Source organism: Paralichthys olivaceus, chromosome 4 (genome assembly GCF_024713975.1).
Source record: "Paralichthys olivaceus isolate ysfri-2021 chromosome 4, ASM2471397v2, whole genome shotgun sequence".
NCBI classification, from domain to species: domain Eukaryota; kingdom Metazoa; phylum Chordata; class Actinopteri; order Pleuronectiformes; family Paralichthyidae; genus Paralichthys; species Paralichthys olivaceus.
In genome coordinates this window covers 18,636,458-18,653,638 of record NC_091096.1, presented here as the reverse complement: position 1 = coordinate 18,653,638, position 17,181 = coordinate 18,636,458, and the positions used below count along the sequence as shown (strand labels likewise).

The window sequence follows — 17,181 nt, the reverse complement described above, 5'->3', positions numbered from 1 at the left end:
TGTGCATCAGTAAAAAGGTTTGTAGGAAACACAAGGCTCATTAATATCAGATTTCAATTTATCAAGTTAGCAGAAAATGTTTAATTTAAACATACCGTAGCTGCTGACTGACAAAAATATTCATAATGATCGTAAATCTAAAATGTTTACTGTCTAGGAAGTCATTTGTTTCCCCTCTGGCATCCACTTTTGGCCAATGAAGCATGATTGAAGACATTTTTGAAATGTGACTCTTTATTTGGCATTACTCACTTTCTCAGCCTCATGGCTGTATAGCTTCATATTTAAACAGACCAACTAGAGGATGATGGAAAGAAATGATGTCTGCTTGTTTTTCCCGTAACATTGAACTATTTTCAAAATGCTTTGGCAGCTCGAAGCTTGACGTCACACTGCCTGGATTAGCATAAACATGGCCAGTGAACAATATCCAGCTTTTAATTTTAAATTTGATCTGGCAAACCCCATTAGAATACTTAAAAATAACCTAGAAAATTGCACAAAAAGCGTCGCAAATGAGCACAAAATGTGTGTTATTCCTATATATCTTGTATTCTACAAACACATGAAGTGTATTAAAGTATTTATACTACTTTGAATTGTGTTATACTGTATATCATAGCTTTAACACAGCTTGTACTATATCAAATAGTGTTACAATGTTAATCATTATTTGTGATATCTTTATTAATTGAGTCAGTGTGTGTAGACATGTGTGGAATTGCAGGGGCACATGTGTGCAGTTGTGTGCATCCTCAGGGCCTTGAATCAAGCTATGAATTATTTGATGGACTTTAAGATGCATTTGCTTTGGTGATGTGTCATTGGCTGTGTCTGCTCCACCCTGATGTCATGTGATTCCTCCCGGTGTTACCCAAGTGCATACCATGAAATGTTGTGTGTCTGCGTGTGTTTGTGTGTCTCTGATGATTATGCCACAGTGTTGTTTTTGGTTGTGTTTCATGTGTCCCATATGATTTTGTCTTGTGGTGCTTGACTCTTCTCTCTCAGTGTGTGTGTGTGTGTGTGTGTGTGTGTGTGTTGGCCAGCAGTCTGTTTGTTGCGTTTCCCTGTGTCACACTGAGTCATCAGTGTGCTTGTCATTGCCATAGCGACTATGCTGTGACATATGTCTGCTTCGTGGCTCCCTGACTGTCAGGACCGTTGTCGTGGTGAAATCCAAAGGATGTTGGAACAAATCACACCATTTTCTCTTCCTTCCTCTGAGTGACAGTCAGCCTGTCGCTCATCTCCTCCTCACTTGTTCAGTTTGTGTACTACAACATTTAGTAAAAGAAAAACAGGCCGATTCCTGTGTAAAATGTTTGTAATGATGGTCTACATTACTGAGAGAAACTGAACAATAGGAGATGATCAAATGACTAAGAGCAACCGAGAGAAGCAAGGAGAAGTCAAGTCATTCACTCACATTTCATTATTCAAGGTTTCCCTGTCTTCACACCACAGAAAGTTTGTTTGTGTGCACACGCTCAACAGTAGCTGTGTGCTGCAGATTTTCATTTTCTTCCCCCTGTGATCCTGAGCTGATGTTGTTACATGCCAAACAATAGGCAGACCTCTGTACCCAAACAACACCGGAGCCGTCTCCATACATCCCAAGACTTGTTCACGTTGATCTCACACTCAATTTCTTCCTTTCAAAACACCACCTGTGGAAGAGAAGAACAAACTTGTTTCTGCTCATGAGGCTAAAAGAGACAATAACACAACATGAACTTGTGAATGTTGAGACTAGATGCGTTGTGCGCTCCTTTGACAATAGAGAAATAAATCTGAGACAAACGCAGATAGGAGCTGTAACCTTTGTGATGAGAGCAGGCTTTCATCTGACTGAGCTGAGATGGACATGTCTCTGCTTGGTACCTTTAACAACTTTTCAGATGTGTCCAGTCTTTTTCTTGCTTCAGTTAACAAGGACACATTTGAATTAGTGTGACAGAGATTCACCTGAGGCACTGCCCGTCTTCCTGTGTCAAAAAGTCAGTCTGGTCACAACAACTGGTGAAATCAGTTATGTTTATAACTTCTTCTTCTAAAAATCTATCAGAATTAACACTGCCATTTTAAACTTTTAACCTCATTTGCAGCCGGAGTTTGCACAGTAGTGAGATCGGAGTGGAATTGAAGTCCCACGAATACACACGCTCGATCAGTCACGAATCACTCTCAGCTGTCAATCGAGATGTTTAATAACAGAAACCATCTTTGGAAAAAAAAAGATGTGTTTTAAGACTGATAGACTGGATTTATCACCCATACTGCAGCCAGTCACCAGGGGGCGATCAAGATGACTTGGCTTCACTTTTGGAAGCGGCCATGTTGTCCATCTTTATATACAGTGTATGGTGAAGGCATAGAGAGAAAGGACATAAGAAGGATCCTCTCGAGTCAAGCCTGACTTTTACAGAAATGTCCCTGGACCTGTAACATTACTGCTTCACATTATGTGTATGAGAAACTGAATGAAAGCTACCACATGGTATTTGCACGTCTCAATAACGTTGTGTGTACATAGTGATGAGATGAAAACACAGGGGACCAACTCAGTCAGAAGTATATTAATAAATACTGCTATTCTATCAACCTCCAATAAATTCATCAAGATACATAATGAAAGGGATTTTAGAAAAATCGGATAGATATTACATATGTCTCACTTATATATCCGTGGATTTTAAGGTGGCAACTTAATGGTTTTATCATGTACATCCAGTTCTTATTAATAGAGGCGTTTATTCATTAGCTCTTACAGTCTCATGAGTAAATGTCGTGGAATGTGTTTGCACCAATCATTTACATTTTAGTGTTTGCATGCCATTGTCTTTTGAGATCCACAAACCAGATCCTCGCTGACACAAAGAGTGTCTCTGCAGCTCTCTAATGGGAGAACAAGCTGTGTGAAGAGACAAAATGTCACCAGGCGGTCCCCCACTCAGCCACCTCCCCACTCAGGGTATACTTAGCATTTAAACCAACCCCCCCACCCAACCCTGAAAAGCCGTGTTAACATTTAGCGGCGGGGGGAAGAGAGGGAAAAGGACGCACAGACGGGCTTTAGCCGAGCAGATTCCTCCGGCCCTGTAGTGGAGCCGTGGGGAAGTTTTTAATTCCTCCATCCTTATGGTTCATTTGTCCTCCAGATCCCCCCCATGTAAAGCTCCGCGATGACCACTCATGTGTGCACTGCTGTTGAATTATTTACTAGCGAGATCAGGGAAGAAGGAGGAGATGGAAATATAGAGAGGAGGAGAGGAGGGTGAGGTGAGAGGAGATCGAAGGAGGAGGAGGCGCAAGGGGGAGAGAATAAGTGAGATTGCAGCTCAGGATGAGGTAGTGAGGGGGGGGGGTTGAGATGGTCGTGGAGAGGTGAGGCGAGGAAGAACCGTGCTGGAAAAGTGAGGTGAGAAGAGAAGAGTGAGGAGAGATGGGAGAGAGATGGAGGGAGGGGTGAGGACTGGACAGTGAAAAGGTTTTACAGGCGGAGATAATCAGTCTTTTGATGACTCGGTACAAAGGCAGCGCTGGAACATCTGTATCAGTACACCCTCAGATGAATAATTTGGACAATATCGTCCTGCAGGAAACAGTTGTGTTTATTCTTCCCAGAATGTAGAGAAAAAAGGGAAGCAACCCTATGGCAAGATAATGAATATAAGAGAAGAACAGCAGCACATTTTCCAGACTTTAACTCCATGGAGCTGGTTTTTACATTCATTGTAGAAAGAACATCAGAAGTGTGTGTCTTCGTTAACTGTTTATACAAATGCTCAAAATATCCACAGCAGATGTCACATTACATGAGATGTAATCACAAAGTGATAGAGACGTCAAAGAACACATACAATGTATCAATATCTGATACTGCTACTTTATATTGTGCTATAAACCATTTATGTTTTGTGTTAATATGGTGCTTGTTAATGGTAAATCTATTAAAGATCCAACATTATTTTGTTTACAATCAGAATAATATTATGATATTTTGAGAAATAAAAGTTTATCAGCTCAAGTATGAGAGCTATTTAAAATCTGATCGTATGAACATGTCGTCTACACTCAAAGATCATTTTGAATTATGAAGGAGATATTCAGACTTTGTGCCACAGCATGAGTCACATTGCTAACATTATGTTCACAATGCTAACATATAGCACCTTCGTTCAAACTCTACAGTTTTTAATGTAAAATATTCCAAGCTGAAATCAAGATAACCTTGGTGACATCATCATAATATGTTCTTAGACTTTAAGTGACATCAAAGCTATTTTTTAAAGGTGTGTGAAGTGTGTTGATTTTTCATTGTGGACATATATATATAAGAGTTAGAATGAGTGTGTATATGCATTATACATTGTTAGGTGATACTCTGCTCTTCAATGACCCACTGTCCTCCACTGTAAAGTCTCAGACTGATCACATCTCTGTTGAAGACCTGGTGCCACGTTACCCACTCACCAGACTCTACTGCAGAGTGTGTAATTGGGTTGGAGGTACACAACACACAGTCAACGTCTGCGATATCATTCCACAATGACAGTTTGTACAGTACACACACACACATACACACTGTAAAGCAGAATACATGCACAGACTGCATATACTGTACATGCACATTTCTTCTTTTACATATGTACAACAAAGGCACACACACATACACACATACACACACACACACATACACACACACACACACACACACACACATTCATGCATGTATGCATACACAAATACAAGACAGAGTAAGAGAGAAAGAAGGAGTGCGTTGATTAGTCTGGAAATGTGTGTGTGCATGCATGTTGTGTATTAGTTTGTGCTTGTGTGTATGTGCACGCGCACACTCACACACACACACAGTGTCTGGGGGGTACAGTAAGCCCTGGCGGATTTGTAGAAAGGCCCGGATTGTTCATTAATAAAGAAAGGATGAAAAAGGGGGAGTGAGGTGGAGGGGTGTGTGTGTTTGTGTGTGTGTGTCTGCGTGTAGGGAGGGGGCAAGGAGAGTGGGTGAGAAAGAGAAGGGAAAGAGAGAGAGAGGGGATGGGAGGCACAGTATTAGACAGTAATTAAATAATCATCTGTGTTGCTCTCGTTTACTCATTCCCCTCTTCCTCCCCCTCTTCCTCCCCCTCTTCCTCCTCCGCCTCCTCCTACAGCACTAGCGGCCACAACACCTGTCACAACTCATCACCCTCACCCCCCCACACACACACACACAAACACACACACACACACACACACACACCCCACACACACACACACACCCATACACACACACACACACACACACACACACACACACACACACACTGAGAAAGAGGCTACAGAATAAATCACGTCAAAGCCATACACACATTATGGACACACACAGAGTCTTAAAATATATGCACTCATACATAAGACAGAACCACTCACACATGCATGTGTACACAGATATGTGGAGAAAACACACAGGGACATGGTGCGAGCTGGGGTCTGTGTTTACAGGAGGCAGAGTGGATGTCAAATTAATTTCCCAGTCTTCATCACCCAGTCTTCAACTGCCCTCGTCACCCTCCTGCCTCTGTCAGGTAGCTGCTGTCCGACCCAGGTCAATGCTAGGTGACGTGGACTGGTGACAGATTCTCTCAAGTGTCAGCAGTGACAATGAAAAAAGTATGAGACAGACCTGATTACTGTCATCAAGAAGAACCCTTCAAATAATGGCAGTGACAGTCCACGTGTTGTCTCATACTTGTCAACATGGAGGATAATTCTGATTTATGACAATCCCATTTTTCTAATTTTGTAGTCATTTGTTTGGATTATGTGGATGATAACATGTCTGATCTTCTGACTGCTGATGGTTTTTGACCCATAAGACATTCATACATCTCAATTATTATTTGAATGTGAATAACGTGATCAGAAATCATACAAATAACACAGACATGCCTATGTTTTTGAAGTACGTTTTGTTTAGATTTTGTTCTTTTTCAATGATGTGAACTTTTTGGCCATAACAAGCAGCCAGACTTTCAAACAATGTGGTAAACTAATCATATTTGTTGGAATGGAAGCAGACAACTGTAAAGAGCAAACTTCTTGAACATGTTTCAATTGTGTCTGTAAATAAGGACCTTTAGGGTAGTTTCACATCCACCTTGTTTGGTCCTGACCTTCAGACTATTCAGTTTAGTCCAAACCAAAATAACATCTATGAAAGATGCAACAGACTGAGGTGGTCTCAAACTAAATCATTCTGAACCATAGTGGGGTTTTTGGGGGGGATAGTCAGGAGTTTCGAACCCATTGCAGGTAGTCGAGACAACATTTAACAGAAGAAGAAAAAGAAGCAGAATGAGCTGGATTGTATGCAGTCTTGGCTTCTGGTGATATGATGTTTGACAATGAGGATGTTCATTTGTGCATTAAAAAATACAACTTTTTAAAAATACACGCTGACATCAGATGTGTCTACAAAACATTCAATGTCAAGTATTGTAGGACACGGCCCACGTAGGTGATGATGACAGGAACTATGTATGTGACACAAACCTTTTGCTCCCTTAATTACAATGTAAAACCATAACTAACTAGATCAAATGTGACCAAAGTTACAAAGACGGGAATCCTGAGCCGAACTCTGTAAACACCCTGAAAGGAACTTTGTCGGACTCTGAAAAAAACCTGTTTTTTAACAGCCGGTATCAAATATTATGGACTGGTCCTCATACAGTATCGTCATACCACTTCTCAGTGTATTGATCTATATAATGTCAAACTCACAAAAGTTAAGACAAAGCTTTCACTGCTCCTTCAATTAACGCCTACAGTGAATATACAAAGCTAATAAACTCTAATATACTGTATTTTATTTGAAATATGGGAGTAAGCCACCACAGAGCTGATTTGATATTCTGTTCTGTAATTGTGTTAACACTGTAAACTCCATCTGGCTACTATATATACTACCCACTGGCATAATGTACATGCGTGGCCACACATACACATGGTATGTACACGGAGGAAAAGACACATGTATGAAGATACACACTGACAGTTTGAGACACACACAGGATCACCACACACTCACCAACATACAGTTTCCATGTGAACCCCAACCTGACAGAGAAGTACATTATGTATAATTGGACTCAGCCATATGGCTGTTGGGACTGTTGGCCAGGCCGAGAGGGTTCAGCTCCGAGGAGAATCACACACACACACACACACGCTGCAGAATAAACATTCAATAGTGTTGCTGTGGATTTATTCTCTCATTCATCGATTCATATTCCTGTGTGCCGCCACAGGGCTTCCCATTGAAATCCGGCGTACAGGCCAGTAAGGCTGGATAATGTGCTCTTTGTTAACGATGATCAGTAAATTGTGCCTCCATCCAGCAGGAAGTAAACAGGATTCTGATTAACATCTGCTGGGAATTACTCATTGATTTTGTCTCCTGTTTTTGTGGTGATTGCAATGTTGCTGGAAACAATCAATCCGTCCTGTGTTGATGTAGAGACTCGGACTGTGGACCTGGTGTCCCACATGTGAAGACTAAAAGTTGTAGAGTGTGGGATCTGGAGGAGATGGAGATGTGTTTTTGCAATTCTTAGCTGCTCAAATCGAGTGTGCGTCATATAATGGGTGATCATATTCTAACAAATGTACAATCTCAGACTTTTAAGGAAGCTACTTTTCTCTCAAAGTTGCTTTCAGACATGCACTGAACTCCACAGATCCTCAGTATTTTCCCCAGAGGATGTGTATGTGTGAACGCAAATGTTCGAGTGACAGGTTTCGCAGTTTCTGCAGACTTTCTCCGCCTGGCCTCCTGGTAAAAAGTCTGTAGAAATACAGTAGAATTCGATGTCAAAACACAGCAAGGGGATCCCTGCTAGATTCACTGTGAGCGAATGGGGGTTTGATGACAATTCATACGCACGTCAGACGCAAAAATAAAACGAATAAAAAATAAAACAAATGTCTCTGTGAGAAAAAGTGGTGTCATACCTGTCAATGCATGTCAAGAGAGTTTGTGGTGATGAGAGCTGACAACGGTTTGCTGTAAACATGATCATGTGATCTCTGCAGCAGAGTTAATACGTCACTTCCTGTCTCTGTCTGCTGCACCCGGTTGCTCCACCTCTCGCCTGAATAATGCGGAGGATTTGTTGCTGTTGTGAACACGTCTGTGCAGAGAACCTCCTGCTGTGTTGTGCATATGTGAAAGACAAATTGTGGGTAAACCTCAATTCTGTGGACTTTACCCACAGGTTATGTCTGAAAACTGCTGCACAGTTGGCTCAACCTAGGACGCCTCACCAGAGTTACGTATAAAGCGAACATGGTTTTATTTACAGAAAAATGAACCATGGGAGTTTGCTAAACACCATTATCTGTGGGGTTATACTGTATATTGAAAAATTGCTTGAGTACATGCTAACAATAATGACAATGTTAACATGCTGCCCAGCATCAATTTTGATAACAGCCTAATACCTATGTTAAGTGAAAAATGTATGTCGGACCATCACAAAGCAGGACTTTGTGAGGTCACCCTCAGTGCGATGTCTCAAAAGTTCAGTTTTCTTTGTAGAACTGAGTAGAAATATATTGTTTCTGTGTATGGACACATGCAAACCCTTGAAAGTTCAACACAAAGTGGGAAACACTCACATTAATAACTATAATGTATCTGCAGAAACAGAAAAGCCAGGATGTGATTATTGGAAAGAATGAGATTTTCCATCTATGTAACATAATGAAAAGGAAATATTCATATTAGGGGAAAACAAACTATTGAAAAGCTGCTCATTAAACCTCATAAATAAATGCAAATCATCTTAATTAGTTCAAGGACCTTGGGTGCCTCTGAGCTTCTTCTGCTCCTCTCTCTTTTCTCTCACTTGTTTTTTTACCCCGTTGTTTGTTTTCTTGCCGTTGCTGTTGTTGTTGTTTTTGAAGTCCACCCCCCCACCCCCCTCTCCTCCCCCTCTCCATCGCTACCATTCATCTCTCTCCCCTCTCCTCCCCTCCAATATTGGTCTTTGGACTTGTGCCTCATGCTTCTTTCATCGTTGCGTAGACGACCCGGCCTGACCCCTTTCTGGACGCCCGATCCAGAGGAGGGGGACTGGGAGGTTTGGGTGGAGCGTGTGGGTGGGGAGGGGAGGGGAGGGTGGAGGTTTGGGATTCTGGTGCCACTTTTTGGCATCTCGGTCGGATATGAGCTGGAGCCAAGCTCTCTTACTGAAGTCAGGAGTGCTGAAGAAAAACTAAAAAGCGCTAACTGTGGGCTTTGGGAACAGGATGAATTTCATGTGCTGCGTCTCAGTGATACTTTTAAAGTGTCTGAACACGGAGAGGAACTGATGTTAAAGCATTTTTAGACAGAATTTTGAAAAAACCTCATGAACTTTTTCCGGTTTTAAATGTTTGTAAATGCTTCTTTTATTGCTAATGAATATATGGGAAACTTTTTATGGTGTCAGTCAAGCTGTCGGTCTGCGGAGATGTGGTCGTCTACAGTTATGTTAAGTGCAACAGTGCAGATGGGCCTTGGGGTTTGTTAAGCACAACTTTGTGACACGCTGCAGTGAGAGGGAGATGTAGATTGGACGCCTGTGTTGTCACTTGTCTACCTGCTGTTATTAGTTTAGGGACACCTAATTGCTCTCAGGTCTACCGGTGATATCTTTATGGACCACTAATGGGGCTTTGTGCTTCAAGAGGTGGACGAGAGGAGCAGATAATTGGTCCTGAGGTGCTGCACAGCCACACTCTCGCTGCTATGCTCAATTTGCAATTTACCAGGAGATTTCCCACCTATTCGCTTTAACAAGGTGTTGTAAATCACAGGGCTCCGCGCTCGACAGGGACAACACCAGGCATAGAAACAGACGCAGAATACAGTAGACTTGTTGTTTTCATTCATTGGTAAATGGCGATGTGTTGTTGTAACAAATATTAGCTTTAGTTTGCTCTTTATCTTCCTGGAATTGGAAACATATTAGACCCTGGTGCTGCTATCAAGATTCCTGTGAGCGTGTGTCCTTACACCTGAGGAATGAACGAGTGAACAACAGCATCTGAGTGCAGAAAAAAAAGGAGGCCAGCATCCCCAGGAATTACATCCACGCTGGGTGACTTCACATCATGCCAGCGTTTGATGCCAAAGCAGGAAGTAGAAGTCAAATTGTTGAATTGTTTTTCTCCTTTGAATAATTGCGTTACTGATGCCACACTAAATCTTATGCTAATTTGTTCCGTACAATTAATTTACATGTGCATATAGTTTCATCACATCACATTTAACAAGCGCTCCAAAATATATGTTTATGTCCAAGCTCTCTAGCAGCCAAAGCGATTATAACTGGAGCAAAGGAGGAATTCAGATCAACGTTATTTTAAGGCAACAAAGGTCATTTATAGAAGAGGTCAGGTTGGATGGATTTGTTTGCTTCACATTTCCAACCAACAGCCACTGTTGTGTTTTGTTCAAGCATGACCACAATTGTTGTGTTAAAGAACACATTTTAAAACAAACCATGATTTTTCCCTGAACTAAACTTAGTTCTGAAACATACAGTATGTAACTTTGGCTGCAAGTGATCTCTTGATCAAGATAATAACAAAGGACTTAGTTTAACAAAGTGGGATCATGGGAGTTGTTGTCCTTGCCACTATTTCCTATGAAAATCTACCTGACACAACTCGGACGCAAATCATGTTCACTGATGAGATTTTTATTCATGTCAGCAAACAGTAATGAATAATCATAAAGTGACCAAAAAAAACATTGGAAGGAAAAACAGCTGACTGGCCAACTGGCTAGTGTTGTGTTATTTTCCTTCCACATTGCCCCTGAAGTAATAGACGACACAGTCACAGGTAAAGTGGATATGATGCAAACAAAAGGCGATCGAAATGAGACGTCTTGTCTGTTACCTTAAATAAAATCGGGGATTTCCCTGGGTTGGAATATTGTTGGAAACATTTTGGATAAAGTAATTACACAAGTCAACCAGATATGTTTTTTTAAATGTTTTTAGACAGTTTAATGAAGAATTGTTACATATTATCTTTCCAACATAACTAAGCATTAACTACAGCATTACGCTATAAAGCAAATTCATTTTTGATGGCAATTTGTAAGAGCTTGGGCAAATGTGAGCGGATATGATAGAAAAGAAAGGGTGACATTGAACATAATTCAACATCATTTGTAGGGTTGAGACAACAACCATTCATATATCTGCTGAACCCCAAACGTAGTGGTCTGATAAAATGGGTGGAGAGAGGAGAGCTATGGGATCTGCGGAAGTCAATGTGTTATGCAACATAATAGTAGGGTGTGACCTCTGGTATCACTTACACCGACCTACATACTGCGGACAGGCCACTGACACACATACACACACTGACACAGCTAAGACTTAACCACATACATTAAGTCACTCCAGGTGTTAATAATGCATGACTGATGCTGCACAAAATTACCTGCAGTGTCCGACGTAAAAGCCAACGTATCAGCAAATTTATAAAAGAAAGTGGATTTCCTATGATGACCAAACCAAGTCGAGCAGTTGATAATTTGGAATGTATTTAATCAACCAGTAAATGAGAGCTGCTACTGGTCACAGAGCCGCCTTCAAGCAGTTATGATTATTTCAATGTTACAAAACACACAGCGGAGGTCTAATTAGATTAAATGACCAATAAGTCACACTTATTAAGAGCGCTCCTCAACCACACTCCTCATAGACAGACCTCTTTCCCTCCATTGGCTCAGAGAGCTTGTGATTTCTCATGTTGTTATTCCCTCTACGATAAATTATTCAATATTTGTTTGAATAAATGAACATGAAAAATAATCTCCAATGGCTACAGAAGGCAATAGTTAATTGGAATTAAAGAAAAAAGTTTGAGCCTTCTTTTTTGTTGTTGTTGTGCTTCTTTCTTTCGCACTCTTGCCTTTTATACTTTCTTGCATTGTACCATTGGACTTTTTTCTTCTTTCATGTCAGTTCATTACGTTTAATTTATTAATGTCCAATATTTAATGTGCCAAAAATGTCAGATTCAAACAGATGAAAATGGGGCATTTTCTCCTGGTATGAGGGATGCACAAGCTGTTTGCTGCTTCTTGTTGTGACTCTAGGGGCCGAACGAGGGATGGGAGGGGAAGAAACACAGAGAGAGACAGAGGGAGGGGAAGAGAGCGAGAAAGAGTGAACTCTTCAGTCAGACCTGAAGTTTATCTTTAACGAAGCTTCGAGCTCCCAAACCACAATGCTGCTCAGTGCCAAAAGGCACAACTTTACAGAAGCTAACCTCAAAACGGGGCTGGAGTCGGCGGGAGGAAGACAACTTTACAGAAACAAACAAACCTCACAACCTTACTGTAACTCTGAAAAAGAGCAACTTTCTATGGACTAAACTTAGTGTTGCTCAGAAGAACAAATCAACTCCATTTCAACTTTTGTATTGCAGCGATAAATTGATAAATAAATAAAATAAAGTGATGCCTTATGCAGCTGCAGTTTCAATATGAAATGTTTTTATTCCAGAGCAGGAAAGCAATATAAGCTTAAAGCACCCACACGCACACACACATATACGCACAAAGAGTGCAGTCGTGCATTGATCCATAAGCACTTTGTCCTTGACGTCTGTCCCACTGTCACTGTGATCGATGTCTCATTGACTCACAGTGGGGAGGGTCAGCTGACAGACACACACACACACCCACCCACACACACACACACACACACACACACACACACACACACACACACACACACACATACACACATACACACACACACATACATGTGTGATGTGTAACGCTGTACAAGTGTGACTGTCATCACCTTCTCTGTGACATTTCTTACCTGAGAAAAGCAACAGACAGGTGTGAGGACAGAAAATTCTTTTATGCAGGGTGGGATTTAATGTTTCAAATGTTGTATTTTATACATTGGATGTTTTTAGAATCTATAAGTTGATATGTTTCGGTTAAACTCAGAAAGTGAAATGACTTTGCCTTTTTGTGCATGTTTGGATATCGGTGAAGGATGATATAGAAAAAATGAAAACCTGAGAATTAATCCGTGTGTGTGTGTGTGTGTGTGTGTGTGTGTGTGTGTTTGTGTGTTGGGGGAGTGATGGATAATCATTTGTGACTTTTAATATGGACACATGACACACACACAAAATATAGACACAAATTTAGAGTTGCTATAGCAACCAAAGGCTAGCACACAATGTTCAAGAGGCAGTTTGTCGAACCATTTGCCAATTTGGTTAATTATGTCTTTGTGCCGGTGAATAGGCCATGACTCCCTCCTCTCTCTTCCCCACCACCCCCCGCGCCTGTCCGGGCTCAGGCCTGAGCGCAGCCAGCTGACACACACACACACACACACACTCACACACACACACACACACACATTGTTTGGGGGGCTGGGTCCAGGAAACTGGGAGCGGGCGGATGGAGGTAGGAACATGGAACAGCAGCTCTAATGAGCCACTGGCTGTCAGGAACGGTTAGGCTGCTGCGCATGGAGAGGCGGGGCAAGCGGAGGGGCGGGGGCCTTCACACACAAACTACACACACACTACACACACACAGAGTAATAAAGAGTGAATTGGTCAAGCACAAGTCGTGAGAGTTGTACGGTCTCACTTGTTTTCACATCGTTTCACATCTGCCTCTTCTTGTCGACCTCAGATATTCACTAGTTGTGTGTCTTTACCCGATGTTGTCTTCATCCACATCTCCGACACCAACCTCAGTCCCACATGTTGACAATTAATTTCATTTAAACAACACATTTCCAGAAGCAACGCAGGTAATTCCTGCCAAATACAATTTTACAGGAAAGGAAATTGATCTTTTATTACACATGTTACACGTGAGTCACACAACTTGCGTCATAACTCGCTGACATGCAGCTCATATAATACTGAGCATACATGTAATTGATGCAGCCAACGTGTGTTTGGCGTGTGTTGTGAACGTGCATCATTTAGTTCCAGTGAGCGAGTCCTGCTGTCCACTACATATGTTTGCTATATTTCTTTGCCTCCATTACATGAATGTGCAAACCAGCTCTCATACAATGACAACCATCTGTCAATACACACACACACACTCACGCATGCACACCCGAAACGCTGCAAGCTCCGCCTTCTAACGATATTCAAAGCTGTCTATAAAGTCAGCAGAAAAATCAATGGAGTTCTGACAGAGACAAAAGGCCTGGGAGGACGAGCAGCTGAACTGTTCCGTTTGTGTCCACACTTTCCTCTGCTGCAGATGTCACAGTAAAAGTTGATGAGCTTCTCGTCCGTCCGTCCATGTGAGATAGCTGCGTCGCTGGCTGAGGCTGAAGTGATGTGAAAACACACCTGAGACTCGAACACTCCACTGTCGGTTTCATTCTGTGGCTCCTTCACATTGTGACACTGTGTGAAATCTCACTTTGATTAGGAAGTTGTTGGTGGGAAATGACCTTTGCTGAGTTCTCATTGAAAACTCGATCGACTGTACTTCACTGTGCTCTAGTTGTGTTTATTACTTCAGTGCTGCAGAAGGTGGAGGGTGTTTGTCCACAGCAGGACGGAGCTCGGAGCAGGCTCGTCTCACATTGAAATAAAGGCACAGATGCTGTCAATTATCAAGGGCCTCGGAGTCATTTAGTGCACATGTCTGTGCTCATCACCCCGTCCTCTGGTTAATTACAACTCTGTCTAGTCTGCGGTCATCATTCGTCCGACATTTTGGGAGATATAAGTGCTGAGAGTTAAATGAGAAGATCAACCATTCTCTGGTTTGTATGTGAAATATGTATATCGTCAGCAGCTGGTTAGCGTATCTTAGGTTATTACATCCATACTAATACAGTTTTGTTTTAAAACTAAGAAGATATCCGTCCACATAAGCGTTTTAGGTCTGCATCAGTTCTCATTTCCGTCTTTACTAAAAATACCTGAAAACATATTCCTCCTGAGGTCCCTGGTGGTCCAGTGGTCTGGATTTGGCACACTCACTGCAGCGACCTGAGCAAAATGTAAAAAAAGAAAAAAACATACCATTTGTGGGACTAATAAATGATTAACATATCTTTTCTTACACTGGGCATGTGTGTGCTATTTTGTAGTGGTGAAACTGATATAAAAATTTGAAGCAATAGTCAAATATTTGATGTATTTTTATCTTCTAATCCTAACCTAACACTAGTTGGTAGATTTATTTTAGTTTAGCTTTTTCCAGTTTCAATGCCAAGCTAAGCTAACAAGGTGTTGGCCATAGTTTATCCTACACGTATATAAGTGGCATTGAGCTTCTCATCTAAAAAAAATATGTATTTCCATGAATGTTGAACTCGTCCTTTAACTATCCAAGTATCTGCCTGCCTACATCATCCATGCCTTTTATTGTCATTTTTTCTGCATGCCTCTCAGCATCTGTTTCTGCCTGTCTCTTCTTGTTCCAGTGACATGAGCAACATGATTTGATGATGAATGTGTCAAGGCTTATTCTGTATGTTTTTTCTTTTTTCATGTTTGCTTGGCAGCTGAGGAGCCTCTCGGTTATGTAAAAAGATTACCCCTTTGCCGGAGACTCGAGCCATCACTCCGCTGTCCTCGAGCAGGACAATGAACCCCTGTCCAGCTCCAGGCAGAGCTGCTGTATTGTCGCTCTCTAGTCAACCCTGACCTTTGACCTTTGCTGTAAAAAACGAATGATCCATCAGAGACGAGGGCTTTCGCTCAGACTTATTTCAACAGGGATCTTTTATATTGGAGGAACTGGAGGAGCATCAGAGGCAGCCAGTTAAGTCCAGTGACATAACAGAAATAAAAAGTGATAATAATAATAATGGAGCGATGAGACGAAATGATCATGACACCCCTGGGAAACGTGAAGAGTCTCACATCTGCATTATTTTTAAATCCACTCTGTCACCAGGTTGAGTTTGTAAACTTGACGCACATCCAGACTGACACTCTGAATGAATGAGAGAGAAGACGGAGCGGAGGAGACAGTGCTACAGGATGAGATGGATGAACGAGGATGTAGGCGAAGATGGAGGGATGGATGACCAGACAGAGGGATGGAGGGATGGAGGAAGTCGACGGTGGGTGAGAGGGCTGTCACTGAGACTCTGTTAATGATGTACAGATGGCCTGTGAGTCTCCCCTCCCCACACCAGTAATCTAATGAAGAGACGTGGATTACCGTTAACTCAGATTAATTTTTAACATGGTGGAGGAGGCGGTGATGACAGCCATGATTATTATCATTACCATAATCATTCCCACTTTGTCTGCCACTCTGAGTGTTGGGTTTATTGAATGTGTGTTTGTGCGTGTGTGTGTGTTTGTGTGTGTGTGTGTGTGTGCGTGCTCGTCGTCACGTGGCTTTGAAAATACTGTAGGCACGCTTGCGAGAGGTTTTTATGAACCTTGTTCATTTGCATGGAGTCTAGACATGACATCACATCATCATCCTTTTGTTTTTCATAAACAATATGTATTGACCCTCAGTCAGGCCGGGGCAACATCCCTACATGTAAGACCAGCAGAAAACACAACAAAACATAAAAGGCCTTTTGTCTTAGGATGAGTGAGCGAGGAGGGGAAGCAGGAATCTGGAAAAACCGAGTTCCCATCTCTTCGCCTCTGAAAAGGATGTAATGTGGAGTTTTATGAAGTTAAGAATGCATGGATAATGTGACAAGAGGAGGGAGGGAGGAAACCGGAAGGAATGAAAGAGGTGGATGTGTAGAGGATGAATGAAAAACAGAGGTGAAGGTTTGGATTAAGATGTTTCAGAAATGTTATAATGGTGAACAAGACTCCAAATATTTTCAATGAATTTTGGCAATATTTCAGAATTTCAGAAGTTGAGGTAAAAACAATACTGAGGCAGTATCACTCATTGTCTGGTACCTGTTGGCAGGTCAGCAACAAAATGATTTGTTCATAGTAATAAATCGCAAGTGAGGGGAAAAGAATGTTTGTGATGGGGGGTTGGGAAAGTTTTCTTGTTTTTCTTGTGTTTGTGTGTGTGTGTGTGTGTGTGTGTGTGTGTGTGTGTGCAGTTGGGGGTTAGGCAGAGTCAGACAGCGTCTAATCCTCAATTCCCTCTCCCTTACAACAACAATA

General features: G+C 41.7%; 1 protein-coding gene across 2 annotated transcripts in view; it reads left to right on the top strand.

Moving 5' to 3' along the window:
* trpm6 (transient receptor potential cation channel, subfamily M, member 6) overlaps positions 1 to 17,181 on the top strand; it is a 92,094-nt gene that overhangs the window by 72,278 nt on the left and 2,635 nt on the right. The window contains exon 41 of one of the 2 annotated variants that reach the window (XR_011240928.1): positions 15,588 to 16,151. The gene's annotated coding sequence lies outside the window, so the exon portion shown is untranslated. Of the gene's footprint in view, positions 1 to 15,587; positions 16,376 to 17,181 lie in introns of those variants that run through there. The other variant, XM_069524062.1, reaches the window with a different exon arrangement.